The 16,954-nt window shown below is 41.0% G+C and overlaps 1 pseudogene; it reads left to right on the top strand.

Moving 5' to 3' along the window:
- Positions 1-1,822: 1,822 nt before the first annotated feature.
- Positions 1,823-16,954, top strand: part of LOC149172819 (2-alkenal reductase (NADP(+)-dependent)-like) — an 86,700-nt pseudogene continuing 71,568 nt past the window's right edge.

Below are 16,954 nucleotides of genomic sequence, written 5' to 3'. Positions count from 1 at the left end.
TCCGGGAGGGCCACCTGCTAGCATCGTTCCTCAACATAGACCTCCCTTTCTGCATACCATTTCGACTGGAGGGCAAGATTGCATCATTGGGGAAAGGCTTTAGCTTTGTATCTCTCACGGTTATAGATAATGTTTATAGTGTAGATAATGTTTGTAGTGTGTTAAGTTTAGAGTTGGTTTGGGATTTTGTTGAAAGAATATGTCTATTTTTATATTCATGTTTGGAATTTGGAACCAATTATATAATATGATATTTCAATTAAATAAGATATACAACATAAAAATATTATTTTAAGTATATTTTTGTATACTATATCTCCAATTTCAAGTATTTCCATTCACTTCCCTTGCTTCGTTTTTACATCATTTGGATTCAGAATGCTTATACATTCAAGTCTCAGTTCTGATACATTCAAGTCTCATAAGCCTCCAACGCTGCTTCAAAAAATGCTCTGTTCAAACTAATGCAGGGACTGGTAAAGGAGAGAATAGGAATCCAAGCTATACAACTCCACCAAATGGCTCATCTTTAATGAATTAAAGAGCATAGTTTAATTGTTATTGATTACCAGATTGCACACTAATTATATTCTCAAAATATGAGTTACAGTAACAATTGGAACAAGATGATTTAGCATATTCCTCAAGGGTTTTTTTCTCTTTTATACAAGATCTCCCTCTGATATTTCAACGGTGCCATGTCTTAGATATACGATTTACGTGTTTTTCTGTAAGACATGGCTCTGCTCAGCCATGAGTTGATATTAGCTATGTATCAGATATTGGTAACCTTGATACCGGAACAAAAAGATGGGTATGGGCTAATATAATAGAATAGATTTGTTTGATTATCTTTACAAATTCGGTGGCTAATATTTTTTATTTTATAACTGATAGAACTAGATGGCTTCTGTGTATTTATAAAATTGTTTTTATTTTATAAATGATATAAAGATAGTTTCTGTGTATTTTATAAAATCTATTCATTATACAAACTAGTTTTAAATGTAAATTATCAACTAAAATCCTTCACGCTCATAATTCCACTAAAAATATCTCAAAATTTCATATTCAATTCTCATACTCATAAACCATGACATATCTTTTAAGAGAGTAAAATACAGACTAGTTTTAAATGTAAATTCTCAATTAAAATCCTTTACACTCATAATTCCACTAAAAAATCTGAAAATTTCATATTCAATGTTCATAGTCATAAACCATGACATATCTTTTAAGAGAAAGTAAATTAACAATTCACATTTAAGGCTTTAAAGCTGCTATATATAATGGATAATTGTTGTCAGTATGCTATTGCTATCACAGTGCATTCCACCCTACTTGCAATGGTGTTTGCTATATCGGCTGCTGTTTCAATTGTGCATCCCTCGTTACCTTGCATCTTAGAATGCTCAGCGTTGATGAAAAGGATCGACACAAACGTTAAGGTATGTGATTATATATTTTTGCAAATTAAGCAATGTTGTAAAATTGTTAATGATCTCTGTATATGTTCTATTTATTTACTATTTTTACAGTAATATACTTAATAACAAACTTTACTATGGTTGACACTTTCACCAGCCTTGCGAATGTGATGATGGAGGTCATATGGCTTACATTTCATCTATAATTCTTATTATAATTAAATAATAGCTATATATACATTTAATAATAAATTTATAGACCTCAGACAGAGCTGGAAACAGGCAATCCAAGCTCGCGATCGAGATGAGAGAGGGTGTCAGAGGCGATAGGCCATGAGGTGACATGGTTAATACCAGGGCGATAATTACCACTGCCCCCCCACATGCTCAAGGCAATGGGTGCGGTGTCTTTAGCCATGAATGCATGGACAGTGGGCTGGCAAGGTGGTAGAGGGAGGAATAAGGAAGGGTGGCGGAGATGGGAATGGCATTCGACATGCCGGGTAGGAGAAATTCGCAGTGGAGAAGGAAGGCAATTCAGAGCGGAAGAGAGGCGGAGGAACCTTGTCTGCAACGGCTCTCTGGTATGTAGTCCGGTCTCGCTCCTGTATAATTTATATGCTCTGGTTGGGTTCCTGTGGCAATTACATGTGCTGGTGGGGGTTCCACTAGGGAAGGGAGAGGCAAGAGGCCGTCCCAATGGGGCTTAGCACTGTCAGGGAGAAATAAGGGGAGGAAAGGGAGGGCCATGGCCCGGCTCTGCATTTTATTTATATTGCTTTTAAGCCAAAGTCTTGGCCACGACATGGATAATACTAGGTTGAGCCGAGATACAGGCCCCTACCTATTTTCTTAGACGGGGGGTATCGAGGTTAACGGGCATGTCATGTCTTGGGCGCTGAGTGGTGCTAGGAGAGGTAAGAAAGAGCCGCGGGCATGGAATCAGGACATTAGCAATGTTAGTAATTCCCTGAGAAAACCCTGGCATTTGCATATGAATGGTAGCAAGGGTGCAGTTAGGAACAACTTAAAATCCAAGCAACTAAAGAGAAAGTGATGGGAGAAAAAGGGTATCTTTTAGATTTCAACATTGCAGCAAAGATGACAACTTGGATTCTAGCTAAAGGATACACTTAAGGAAGAAAAAATTAGTACATGAACAATATCTTTATATTGTTAGATGAAAAAGCTGCTTGGAAAAGTGTGTACGAACTGCAATGATTCCAAACATGGAATCTCACTCATGTCAAGTGACTTTAATCTACAAATGAAGGATCTAGATTAAGCACAAGATAACATTAAATCTCAATTGGCTCATCCACTTAGTCCAAGAAACTCTAGAAATCAAGCTATAGAAACAATTGAGATAGACCCTTTTGAATCCTCATAAGCTACACAATTCCATGATTTATTAGCTTTCTTATTTCTCCTAGTAGCTTTGATAGAAAGTTTTAGTTTTGAGAAAAAACAATATGTCATATTTTGTTTAAACTTTGATTTCAAACATCTCATGGTCAAGGACTTAATCAATTGCCACTAATTTGGTTTCCCTAGTAGAAAAATAGGGAATTAAATGGCTCACTAGACTTGCATTTTCCTGAATTATCAACATAAAATATTTAGCTTGTCAAAAGGAAAAAAACACTCTCTAATGGTCAAAGATTAGTTTCTTTCTAATTTGTTATCCTCATTCTATTTTGGCCATCCATTTTTTTTAATGTTGTTCATGGACATTGAGTGGCCTATACATCCACGTGAAAATCCAAGTAGATCAATGCTAGCAAAGCCTAACCCCAAGGGCGTTGAGAATATTTAACCTCGTGACCTTCCGATAAACGAGGTACTTAGCAACAAGAACTCAACCAATTAAGCTATCCCTTGTGACTTCAATTTTGGCCATCCATTATCTAGTTTTCTCAACTATTTTTTTCTTCAACTCCCAAATATTGATTAGAATGACTATTATGCTATGACTTACTATATGCCTAATAGAAAATAGGTAATTATAAGAAAAACTACATCCAACAAAATGAAATTCAAAATTTGTATCATCTCGAACTTAACCAATATTATATTTTTATTCTTATTTAAATCTTATTTTATTTGAAATTGATAATTTTCCTAAGCTTACTCTATGCTATGTTCATTATGATAAATAAGAATATTCATTATGATAAATAATAATGATTTCATAATAAATTTTACTCTTATTTAAAATTAATAATTTAAAAACAATAATAATTTCTTAGTTATAATCTTATTTAAAATTGATAATTTAAAAAACAATAATAATTTTCTTTGTTATAGTGATTAAGGTGGAAGACATGTCAAAAATTGAGCTTAAATAAGGAATCACCATGCTATGCATTTTTGAATTCAGGTCCACACATTGCAGTTTTGTTACAACCACCTCTCATACTATAGTCTATGATACATACTATAGTCTATCATGCATATGACAGAGACTTTGTAGTCTCATTATAGCCACCTCCCTACATGCATATAACAGCTGGTAAGGCCGCATTAGAATCTAAAGAATTAAATTTAATAAATAAATAAATAACAAAAATATAGGATGGATTACTAAAATATAATATGTGGAATTTTTCTTATAATATTTTAAATACTTAAAAAAAATGTTTTTAACTAAAAATTATTAAAACTGAAAAATTATTGGAAAAAGAAAATTATAATAAAAAAACTATTATTAAATTTATTAATATATATTCATTTTAATTAAATATTTACCGAGTGTTTAGAAGAATCAAACAATTTAAGACGCAAACTTTTTTTAGTTCAAAATTTGAGAAAATAGTTTGCACTTCAAAATATTTGATTCCTCTCCAAACTTGATAGATCCAAAATGGATATAAATTTATACTAGTTCTTAATAATATTTTTTATATTTATACAAATTTCACACATATATAGAAATTTTTTTATTTTTCATTTTATTAAAACTTCCATAATACATATAGTTACACATATATATATATATATATAAACTTACATTTTTCTTTTACATGTTTTCATATTTTTTCAATTATATATATATATTAATTATATATTTTGAAATAATATGATTATGAATATAAATCATTATTACGTTGTGAGGGTGTGGCTGAATGATTGTGTGCTTTGTACAGGGACATTTCAGCCCTCCTTCGAATCCCTCTCAAGCTCGTAATATGTGCTTGTGGGTTGCGCAACTTCTACAGTGGTTATAGAGGCAGTAAGTAACCAAGCTTGATCACGGGTGGCGTCATGATTAGGCCTTCCCAGCTACCAATTCCATTATAGTAAAAATAAAATTTGAAAGAGAGAAAATGATTCATATTTAGGTATATTATCGTTTTTTTAATTTTATTTAAAAAAACTATTATTATTATTGTGATATAATAGACATTTCATTTTACTAATAATACAATATTTTCTCTATACTAAGTTACAAAGCTCATCTTATAAAAATTATAAAAGAAAACGTAAATGAATAACAAAAATAAGATATAATCACATAATTGAATTAAAAACATTTAATAATAAAAAATTAATTATTAAGCATATTACAAGAGAATTTTTCATGTCAAGTCAATTGGCTATGGTCATGTTATAAAGTATTATGTAAAATATGTGATCTAAGGAATAAATACCCAACTAACTACAATAAATACACATCATAATAAAAAGTTAATTACTAAGCATATTACAAGAGAAGTCTGTGGGAAGAGTCAATTCAATCATGTATCATGTGGCTTCACCTAAAAGTTATTGTTTTAGGGATTATGTGTGACTTGAATATGAGCCTGAACCAAATTTTGATTTCTCTAATTTCTCCCTCACACACATATGAGAAATGATAAATAAAGAGAGTATGAGAAATGATAAATAAAGAGAGTAGACTCCAATTTATTTATTTATTATTATTATATTCTCTTTATTATTTATTATTTATTATTTATTTAGTATTATAATCTTTTCTTTAATTTTATTATTTATTTACCATTATTATCTTTTTTTAATTGTTTATCATTTATTTACTTATTTTTTAATATTATAATATTTTATTTATTATTATTATTAGGGGATATTACACTCGGCCTAAAAAGGTGGTTCAAATCTTAGAGATGCAGGCATAGCATTGGGCAGAAAAGTCTCGAGATGCATCCATACCCATGTTGTGGGAGCGTTTGTAGTCTTCTAGACACATGCTTGTCCATATCAACAGAGCTTCTAGGGTTCAATTGTCTAAACCTTCAATTGGTCTCAGGGTTTGGTTACTTGAGTGGTTGGGATAGCTCCTCGGAGTTTTATTACTAATGTGGAAAATCTCTATGGTGTGTTTCGGTTGATTCCACTTCCTTAACTGATACATGTTTACCTTGGTTGGCCCGTTATTTGAGTATATTTGGGAGAAGGGTGTTACTATATATATATATATATATATATATATATATATATATATATATATAAGATCTATCAAAAACCAGAAATCAAATCTCTTGAGGTATAAATTTTTGATCAAATTATGCACCTAAAAAAATTTGCATCTTGAAATATTTCATCACTCTACAAACTTGATAAATCCAAAATTAAAATAAATTTAAGATAATATTACCACTCATACAAACATAACATTTTCATAAAAATAATCCACCAATGTAACACCACCACAATACTATTCCTTGGTAAATATAGGATTAATGTAGATATTGTTCAATGTTAATCCTATGTAAATATATCTTTGTATATATATCATCAGCGTAAATAGGAAAGTGACATGTTTATGCAGTGGTTGCAATAGCGAGTTCTCCATGATTGGTTTAACTACAATGGTTAGAAGTTGTTAGTGTGTTGTGGGTTACCTTAGTTTTCCATCTTATTGTCATTCCATCTCATTGCCATAATCGTCATAAGATGTGATAGGCAAGTCTTAAATTGATTGCCGCATATTTCAACTTTATTCACGGTTCAGTAGATCAAGGTATGATTGATTACTTGCATGAGAGAGCACTAAAGTTGTTGCAAACATTAAAGAATGATAGGTTGGTTTTCTTGATGGATGGTACGCGTTATGCCTTCTGAAAGGTTAAGAAGAAGGTTTCCCGTGTAAACAAAGCAGCGATCTTTTAATGTTAATTTGGTGGGGACAAAGTCAAGACGCGTAAGCAAAAGACACTTGTAGGGCCAGAAAAGGAAAGGAAAGGAAGTCATAGCTGTCTGAAGAAACCGCGTTATAAAATTGTTAGTGATCTTTGTGTCTGCTATATTTATTTACTATTTTTACCATAATATATAGAATAACAAGTTTACTATTTATACCATAATATATTTAATAAAACCTTATTAAATATAATTATCATGGATAATAGTTATATCATATTCTTATTATTCATTTAGAATTATTTTTTAATACATTTCATAATAAATTTCTCCTTGTAATTTAAGCTATATTTACTTATGGCCAATCTTATTTGTATTCTTAGTATGGCTAATCTTATTTTTATTCTTATTATCGCTGATCTTTTATTCTTATTTGCTCATACATCGTGGAGCTTATCTCGATTGCACATTGTTCGGCCTTGTCGACGTGGCCAAGCGGGCCCCTCTCGGTTCTCGGTCCCTGTTAACGTCAGTGTAAATAAACGGATAGACCCATTGTCCGAAGTCAGAAAACTCTAGAATTGGGCAATTCAGAGCTTTCTGCCGCCGTATGTCTTTTCACCGTACTTAACGTGTGTTTTTAATCATACTTTTCACACAACTCATTTGAATTTAGAAACCCGCCGAAACATAAAATTTGAATTCATATAACTCCTCGGCCTATGTTTTTACGACTTCAACTGCTTTCAAATGGGAAGAGACGCCTTCTCCAAGATCTGCTAGGATGGGGATATTCAATTGCTATAACGATGACTGGAGGGTGCAGCAGAAGGCTGCCAGTCCCACATAAGAGGCACAGATCACCTTGTTTCTGATTCTACACCACACCATGTTAGTGAGAGGGGTAGTGTGTTGGATTTGTAGAACATTCTGCAATAATTTGGATTTGATACTATTTGCAGGGTTGCCTTTGGATTGTGCATTTTATAGTATTTGCAGGGTTGTGTTCAGAGTCAATCCAGCGTGCCTGGAGGTGTCTCTTCCAGGGTTGTCTTTTTTTCTTTGCCGTAATCTCACGCTGCTGTATTTGAAACCCCAAAACGAGAGGTGGGGCTGGATTCTCCCTCCCCAGCTTCTCGATTTATATCTATAACAGGACAGGAATTAGATAAAAGCCTGTAAGTCAATATGCTGAAGTAGTTTATTTATTTTTGTTAAGCAGGTTGAGACTGTATGTTTGATCTTTTTCACTTCAAATAGATAATATGGATTCCCAAGTTACTGCGAAGATTTGGCATGTGATTCGGAGGAGTATTCTGGTGATTGTCACAATCTTAAAAATCATATACAACTCAGAGGTATCCAGTAATTTCCCAAGGTCTCGATCTTCCCCAACAACAATATATTTCTATGATAAAAATAACTAGCAGCATGTATCTGTCTGTATATTTGATTTATAAGGTTACTCATGTTATGGTATTGACTGGTTTTGTGTTATTGCAGTGTTGGCACTTTGTGTTCAGCATGCGCGCAACCTCGGTGGGAGAGTGGGTGGAAGTTCAACACAAAAGATGGAGTGACCATAGAAAAACAACAAATAACAATGAGTGTAAAACTGGAGATAGAAGGAAAGGCAACGCAGGAAAAGGGAAGTAGATGTCAACGAGAATGGGAAGCCTATTTTATCGCAGGCCGCCTCTAGCTATTCTGCTTTCTCCTTGAAAGATTCAAGCACCCCCGCCCATTATTATATTTTTTGGGATTTCAAACAGGTTAAATCTGAGTTATACATAGGGATCTTTGTTGTCCTGGATCGGAGATATTTTATAAGCCGAAAGGGGACAATCTTAGTTTGGATATATGAATGATTTTAGCAACCTTTTGTATTTCTACTTTTTGTTGTACTTATGAAAACTTTTAAATGAATCTATGGTGAATTCATGATTGCTAAAAATATTCATATGTTGCTTCAACCCGTAAAAGGAAATTGAACCTGTTTTGTAATTTTATTATTCATATTTTGGTTGATTCTTTTTAACAGATTCTAATATATACCGGTTTGTTGATGTTTTTTTAACAAATCCTAATATATAGCAGTTTGATAGTTTAAGAGGTAGGAATGTTGATCACTAGTTATTAAATATTAAATTACGATTAAACAATTTAATTACGAGTAAAAAAATTCAGACAAATCCAAAAGGAATTGAATAAATTCACAATAAAGTAAATTTTTCCATAAGAATAATGCACAAAAATAAAAGTTTTTATTTCCGGAGAAAATATATTTTTCATTTAAAAAATAGATATTTGAAAGATGGTTCACACTCATGAAATAGGAAAATGATTTATTTGAAAGAGTAAATTAAAATAGAATAAAATTTTGTTAATATTATAGTTTTAATTGTTTGATAAAGGTTTTGATTTTTATTTTTTTTTGTAGTTCAATTTTTTTTAATAAAATAAATCAATTATTGTTATATGGAATTTATGGAATTTGCATTTACGGATAAAAACATTTTCCCTAGATGAGTGACTACACCTAGAACAATAGAAGGAAAGTAGTTTAACATTTTCTTATAGAAGATAGATGAGATGGAGGAATTTGTTGTCTTTCGCTTCCTAAATCTCTTTTGAATCACTCCTATCACTCCCACTTGAACTAAATCCGCTCAAAAGGTCCTTGCATCAAGAGAAACGGAAATAAGAAACGATCAAAGCATACATGATCTATCTACCATAAAACAATGGAATCAAATACATTGAAACACATAATCATCACAGATATGAACAATCATATGAGAAAAAGAATAAGCTCTTTATTAATGTAGAAGGAGGAGTATCACCCAATACAATTTGATCCCGTGCCACTCCTCTAGCTTCAGTCCAACCCTTGCCACATCAAAAGCACAACACTCCAACAGCATAACATTGCTTAACATAAACTCAATCCTCAAACCAACAGAATTTCCTTACAAACTTCAGATTCTAGCCCCCTTATCACTATGATGAGTGCTCAATTTATAGGAAATGGAGGTGGTTTTCTCATAAATGAGGGTATTGAATGGCTTTCCAAACTTGGAGTCAGTTTCCATGTAGCAAGGGATGAGAGGATATGAGGTTAATGGATCCTTAGCCTATCCAATTTCGAGCTCAAAGGAGGAGATAAGAGATGGGAACCTTCTAGAATCATCTAGAATGAAGGAATATTCCCAGAACCCTATGCAAATTTCGCTCAATCTCGCCCAACGCAGGCTAAAAAGGGCCTAAGTGCACTACAGTGCAGACCATAGTGAGCCTGCCTACTCTGCAGCGGAGTGTCTCAAGGCTTGGGCTGCGTTGGTGTCCCAAGGAGGCATTTCAGGGAGGCTTCAGGCCATGAAAATTTCATAGAAGGAGGCATTCAATGAGTTGAATTCTCTAGGGAATGTAATAACTGAATTAGGGTTTGATGAGCCCTAAAAGTACTGATTCGAATTTGTGGAGTGATGTGCCCAAATAGACCTATAACAGTTTCCCCCTAAAGCATGAAGTCAAAAATGATAATGTCGAGTGATATGCTTTACGATGTGACGGAAAGGAATTGAAGTGGATGGTGACCTGCATCGATTACAATACATAACATCATGATATTTCAGATTTTTCATGAATTATTGAGGGAAGGCATACCCATACTCGACATATAAACTTTTCATTACATGTACATCGATAGTCGTCTACAGATATAGACCCATGATGGGATGACCATAAGTGTAAATGTGGGATAAAAAGAAGTTCCTCTTTGAAACTTTAGTCATTCCTGTTATCTTATATGGCTGTGAAGTTTGGGGCTGCAGCATCTCCAGAGAATCATGGAGAAAGATTGAGCAAATCCAGAAGCGTTTTATAATTTATAACCTGAAAATTAAAAGTAATACACCCTATCCTATTCTCCTTATAGAAGCAGGTCTTTCTCCTATTGAGAGCCTAGCTAGGCTCAGGTTTCTGGTGTACAAGCACAAGCTCAATAACATAGACAATCATAGACTTCCTAAGCTAGCTTTAAATTCCAGCCAAAACCACCTAAGGCTTAACCGAGGATGGCATAAGGACACAAGGGCCTGGTTAAACTATTGGGAGATCAATGAGAATGATGCTTTGCAAAACATAAATAACATTAAAGATATTGTTACTTCTAAGTTCAAAGAAAAATTATGGTGTGACAAAGATTTAGCGTCTAAAAGAAAATTAAGTTATTATAAGAGGGTCATCAACCCCACCCTTGAAGATCAAAAGTATCTCTCTATTTTAACTAGCTCAAAGAAGAAAATTAATATAGCAAAGATTAGAACGAATTCTCATGAGCTCCATAGTGAAACTGGCCGTTGGACAGTTCCTAAAACGCCATGGATAGAAAGGATCTGCCATATTTGTGAGAATAGGAGCATCGAGGATGAAAACCACTTCCTCTTAGAGTGCCCTGCATACAACCACATTAGATCTCAATTTCACAACCTTTGTTACAATACTGACCTTCCTAGCCTCTTACAATGCCAAAATTATAGTGAACTCGGGAGGCTTCTCTCCAAGATTTTTGAGCATAGGAATAAAATCTTAAATCAAAATAAATAATTTGTCTTTTTAGGTCCGATAGATCATTATTTGGTCTCAGTGGACGTTAACCATCATCATCATCATCATCATCAAATTCATCGTACAGATGATTTAGTACTCTCCTGAAATCGCAGCCGAGATGGATGAAACTAGATCCAGGGTCTTCTATCTCGTCTAATTGTTTACTCAAGTACGAGTTTAACCATGCGAATATGTGATCTGAAGTCGAACATGGGAAGACACCGTCTGATTACCAACCAATGATGTAAGTTGTTAACAGACACGAGAGAGATCACCGATAATGATAATGATTCTTAAGGTACTGCAGTACATTCTGCATGGTGTATGTTTTGATGTCGAACACCATACAAAGTCTTTCGGTCGAAGGCGAGTGACGTCAACCTGTTGCCAGAAGTGAGAAAATTGCCATTGATGTATGCAAGCCTCAAGGTACTAAAAGGGTGTTTCTAAGTCAACTTCTTGGATAATGTGCTGATGTCGACAAGAAGCGACTCATCGCAGGAGGGCCTTGATGTATCCCACATGAACGACATGAAATGAGTGTAATGATTTTGGAGACGAAATGTAACTAACGTCACAAGGTTTAGGAATGGCGATTATGAAAATGAAGGTTTATGAGTATTGCAAAGGATGAGTTTTACTGAGTGAATTCTCTTGAACATGTTGGTGACACTGAATGAATTGGCAGCATTGACCCAAAACCAAAGTGATGGATGGCGTGATAGACCATAGGTATGATAACCATCAAGCAGATAACCCAACCCAAATAGTCGTAAAGATGGGGTGAAAGTGTCATGTTCAAGAGCGACTTGCTACCATAAAGTGATTTATCCCTTTTCCCATTTTCCCCAGTCATTGTTGACCATTACCTCTTTATTTTTTAACAAAATTGAGGAGGATAACATATGCTTGTAGTATAAATCCACCCTTCGGGTGAATCCATCATTATGTGATGTTTTAACGAGTCTAGCGAAGGTGAAACTCGGTCCTTTTCATGCTTAGAGAGTTTGAAAAGGGAAAAAAAAGTAAACTCCACAAGTTCTTTTTCTTAAATTTGTCTCTCAAGTCCGAAAAAGCGTAAAATAATACAAGTGATAACCTATTGACCGTGTTCGATCAACGTATTCATTTTTCGTAAGTAATCTGTCTTAGTCTGGAAAAGGGTTAAACTTATACTGAGTAGATGTCGTTTCCATTCTGTTAATGAGCTGAAAAGAACAAGCACTCCACAATCTTTTCATATTTCGAAAGTCTGAAAAGTGCATAAAGAGAACTCCACTTAGAGGAACGAGTGGTGTCTAGGATAGCAACTGGTTCTGGTGATGTTGGAACTTCTCAAAACATGTTGATTTATGTGAAGAGGTTGGCTAATACCACTCATTGCAATTGTTCCTCAAAAAGGGTAAAACAACCAAGTGAAAGCGTATGATCTGCCAGGCAGATAGTGACAATGGAAGGGAAAACCCAAGGCTCATCTGACGGAAGAGGCTGATAGAATGGCAATCACGACAGTTAAAATGGAGATGGGTTCATTTTTACACAAGCTTGAACCATAGGGAACTATGCTTGGATTCAGTTTCATGTTTACACAAGCTTGTAACGAAAAACTATGCTTGGATTCAATTTCATTTTTACACAAGCTTGAAATGAAAAGCTATGCTTGAGATTGGTTTACATGCCCCTAGCATGATGACGCGTTCTAGGTGCATGCCCCCCAAGCTTCATTGCATTCACCTAAGTAGACTACTCATGGATATGAGGTGGATGGAATGAAGGTTCATTTACGAGATCAAGTGAAAGACTCGAATGGGATTTTACGAGATCTAATCAAATATTCGAATTGGAACATTTTTCCAAGGGACCTTGTTTCATCTTTTAATGAGCTTGACACAAGACAAGGAACTATGCTCTGATTCCTCGTTTCATTTTTTAACGAGCTTGAAACAAGACAAGGAACTATGCTCATTGACCTGTTTCATTTTTTAATGAGATTGACACAGTAAAAGAACTATCCTCATACAACAATTTAAACTTTGAAACGGGAACTCTGGCCAAAAAACCCCGAAAAAACATCAAAAACAGTGCTAAAAATGAAGAATGTGTATACTAGAATGATGATTTTATTTTTTAGGGGTCAATTTTGAACATGTTTTAAAAATGGCAGTGACTACGAAATACACTACGAAATTTTCGTGCAAAATATAACTTCAAAACAAAAGTGATGATACTGGAACAATGATTTTTTTTTAGGGTCACTTTTCAAACTTTTTAAAAAATGCTGGTAAAACCGAATTTTTATGTGCCAAACAAAGTTGTTTATGAGGAAAAAAACACATTAATGTTTTTGGTAGGATATCATTTTTCTTTCCAAAGTATAAATTCAAAATGTTTTCAACCATAACATGCTAGATACAAAAGAAAAATGATTCTGGGAATCGCCCAACTACCAGCTGAGCGGGCGGGAGGGCCACCGGGGTGCCGCCAGCTCAAGCCGCACCACCCCGGCGGCTAGCCTGCCCACTCGGCTGGTGGATGGGCAATTCTGGGAATTGCCTAGCACTAGCTGGGCAGGCGGGCAGGCCGCCAAGGTGGGACGGCAGGTGGCTAGACGATTCCCAGAATCACCCAGCCACCAGCCAGGCGGGCGGGCGGGTAGCCGGGGTGGTGCCAGCCCAGGCCGCGCTAGCCCGACGGCCCACCCGCGCGTCCGACTGGTGGCTGGGTGATTCCCGAAATCGCCCAGCCATTAGCTGGGCGGGCGACTGGTGGCTAGGAAATTCCCTGAATCTCCCAACCACTATTCGTGAGGGCGGGCGGGTCGCCTGGGTGGCGCAGCTTGGGTTGCGCCACCCAGACAGCCCGCCCGCCCGCTCGGCTGGTGGTTGGGTGATTCCCGGAATCGCCTAGCCACCAGCCGGGCGGGCGACTGGTGGTTGGGTGATTCTCAGAATCACCCAGCCACCAACTGGGCGGGTAGGCAGGTGGGCCGCTGGGGTGGCGCCAGCCTAGGCCGTGCCACCCCGGCAGCCTGACCAGAATCGCCCAACCACAAGCCAGGCGGGCAGGCGGGCCGCCGAGGTAGCGCCAGCCCAAGTCGTGCCACCCCAGCGACCCACCCGCCTGCACTGGTGGCAGCTGGGTGATTCCCGGAATCGCCCAGCCACTAGAAAGGCAGGCGGTGGTGGTTGGGCGATTCCCGGAATTGCCCAGCCACCAGCCGAGCGAGCGGGTGGCACCTCGATGGCCCGTCCGCTGGCACCACCTCGGTGGCCTGCCCGCTTGCCCGGCTGGTGGCTGGGTGATTCACGCCACCCTGGCGGCCCGCATGCCCTCCCGGTTGGTGGCTGGGCGATTTCGGGAAGGGTCCAGCCACCAGCCGCCTGCGCCCGCCCGTCTGGCTGGTGGCTGGGAGATTCTGGGAATCACCCAGCCACCAGTCGGGCGGCCGCTTGGTGGCTAGGTGATTCTCGGAATCACCCAACCACCAGCCTCCCACCGGCTGGTGGCTGGGTGATTCCCAGTATCACCCAGGCGGCTGCCCGACTAGTGGTTGGGTGATTCTTGGAATCACCCAGCCACCAGCCGGGCGCCCGACTAGTGGTTTGGTGATTCCGGGAATCACCGAGCCGGGCGGCCGCCTTGTGGTTGTGTGATTCTAGGAATCACCCAGCCACCAGTCGGGCGGGCGGGCGGGTTGCCGGGGTGGCGCGGCCTGGGCTGGCGCTACCCCGGTGATCCGCCCGCTCGCCCGGCTGGTGGCTGGGCGATTCCGGCAGGCAGGTGGGCTATCGGGGTGGCGCCAGCCCAGGCCACGTCACCTCGGCGGCCCGCCCGCCCTCCCGGCTGGTTGCTGGGTGATTCCCGGAATCACCCAGCCACCAGTCGGGCAGATTCCCGTAATCACCCAGCCACCAGCCGGGCTGGTGCCTAGGTGATCTCGCCCGCCCGCCTGGCTGGTGGCTAGGTGATTCCCGTCACCCAGCGACTAGGCGACCGCCCGGCTGGTGGCTGGGTGATTCCCGGAATCACCCAGCCACCAAGCAGCGGCCCGGCTAGTGGCTGGGTGATTCCGGGAATCACCCAGCCACCGGCCGCCCGCCCGGCTGGTGGCTGGGTTATTCCGGGAATCACCCAGCCACCAAGCAGCCGCCCGGCTAGTGGTTGGCTGATTCCGGGAATCACCCAGCCACCGCCCGCCCGCCCGGCTGGTGGCTAGGTGATTCCCGAAATCACCTAGTCACCGCCTGCCTGGCTGGTGGCTTAGTGATTCCGGGAATCACCCAGCCACCAGCCGGCTGGGCGGGCAGGCCATCGGGGTGGCGCGGCCTGGGCTGACGCCACCCCGGTGGCCCACCCGCCCGCCCGGATGGTGGTTGGGTGATTCCCAGAATCGCCCAGCCACCAGCCGAGCGGGTGGGTGGGACGCTAAAGTGGCGCACCCCAACCGTGGGTGTGGGCGGGTGAGAGCGTAGGGTGGGCATGGGCAAGGGCAAGGGTATGTGAGGGGGTGGGACGGGCGAGGGCAGGTGAGGGGGTGGGGTGGGCGATGGTAGGTGAGGGGGTGGTGCGGGCGAGCATGTGGGTGAGGGCGGGTGAGGGTACAGGCGAGGGCAGCTGAGGGGGTGTGGCAGGCGTGGGCGTGGGCGAGGGTGGGTGAGGGGGCGGGTGAGCGGGTGAAGGGGTGGGCGAGGGTGACGGTGACGGAGGGTGAGGGGTTGGGTGGGTGTGTGAGGGGGTCGGCGAGAGAGTGGGCGGGCCGTCGGGAACCACCCAGCCACCAGCCGGGCGGGCGGGCTGCCGGGGTGGCGCGACCTGGCCGGTTGGTGGCTGGGTGATTCTTGGAATCACCCAGCCACCGCCCGGCTGGTGGCTAGGTGATTCCGGGAATAACCCAGACACCAGGTGGCCGCAGGCTGGGTGGTTCTCGGAATCACCCAGCCACCAGGCAGCCGCCCGGCTGGTTGCTGGGTGATTCTCGCTGGGTGATTTCGAGAATCACCCAGCCACTAGCCGAATCACCCAGCCACCAGTCGGGCGGCTGCCTCATGGCTGGGTGATTCCCGGAGTCACCTAGCCACCAGCGGGGCGGGCGGTTGGTGATTGGGTGATTTCCAGAATCACCCAGCCACCGTGTGACCGCCCGGCTAGTGGCTGGGTTATTCGGCTAGTGGCTGGGTGATTCTCAGAATCACCCAGCCACTAGCCACCCGCCCGGCTGGTGGCTAGGTGATTCCGGGAATCACCCAGCCACCAGGCGGCCGCCCAGCTGGTGGCTGGGTGATTCCGGGAATCACCCAGCCACCAGGCGGCCGCCTGGCTGGTGGCTGGGTGATTCCGGTAATCACCCAGCCACCAGCCGGGCAGGTGGATGGTGGCTGGGTGATTCGGCTGGTGGCTAGTGGCTGGGTGATTCCGGGAATCACCCAGCCACCAACTGGGCGGGCGGGCAGGCCATCGGGCTGGCGCCACCCAGTTTGCCCGCTTGAGAATTGCACAACCACCAGCTGGGCAGGTGGGTGGGCCGTCGGGGTGGCGCGCCCTAGCCGTGGGCATTGGCTGGTGAGGGGGTAGGGTGGGCGTGGGCAAGGGCGGATGAGGGGGTGGGGTGGGGGAGGGCAGGTGATGGGGTGGGGTGGGCGAGGGCAGGTGAGGGGGTGGCATGAGCGAGGATGTGGGCGAGGGCGGGTTAGCAGGTGAAGGGGTGGGCGAGGGCAGGTGAGGTGGTGGGTGGGTGTGTGACGGGGTCAGCGAGAGGGCGGGTGAGGGGTGGGGGGGGGGGCGTGAGGGCGGGTGAGGGGGTGGGGTGGGCGAGGCCG

Source organism: Pinus tabuliformis, chromosome 4_2, assembly GCF_031772625.1.
Source record: "Pinus tabuliformis cultivar Carrire ecotype Pingquan chromosome 4_2, CPIR1, whole genome shotgun sequence".
NCBI classification, from domain to species: Eukaryota; Viridiplantae; Streptophyta; class Pinopsida; order Pinales; family Pinaceae; genus Pinus; species Pinus tabuliformis.
This window is presented reverse-complemented; position numbering and strand designations above follow the sequence as displayed.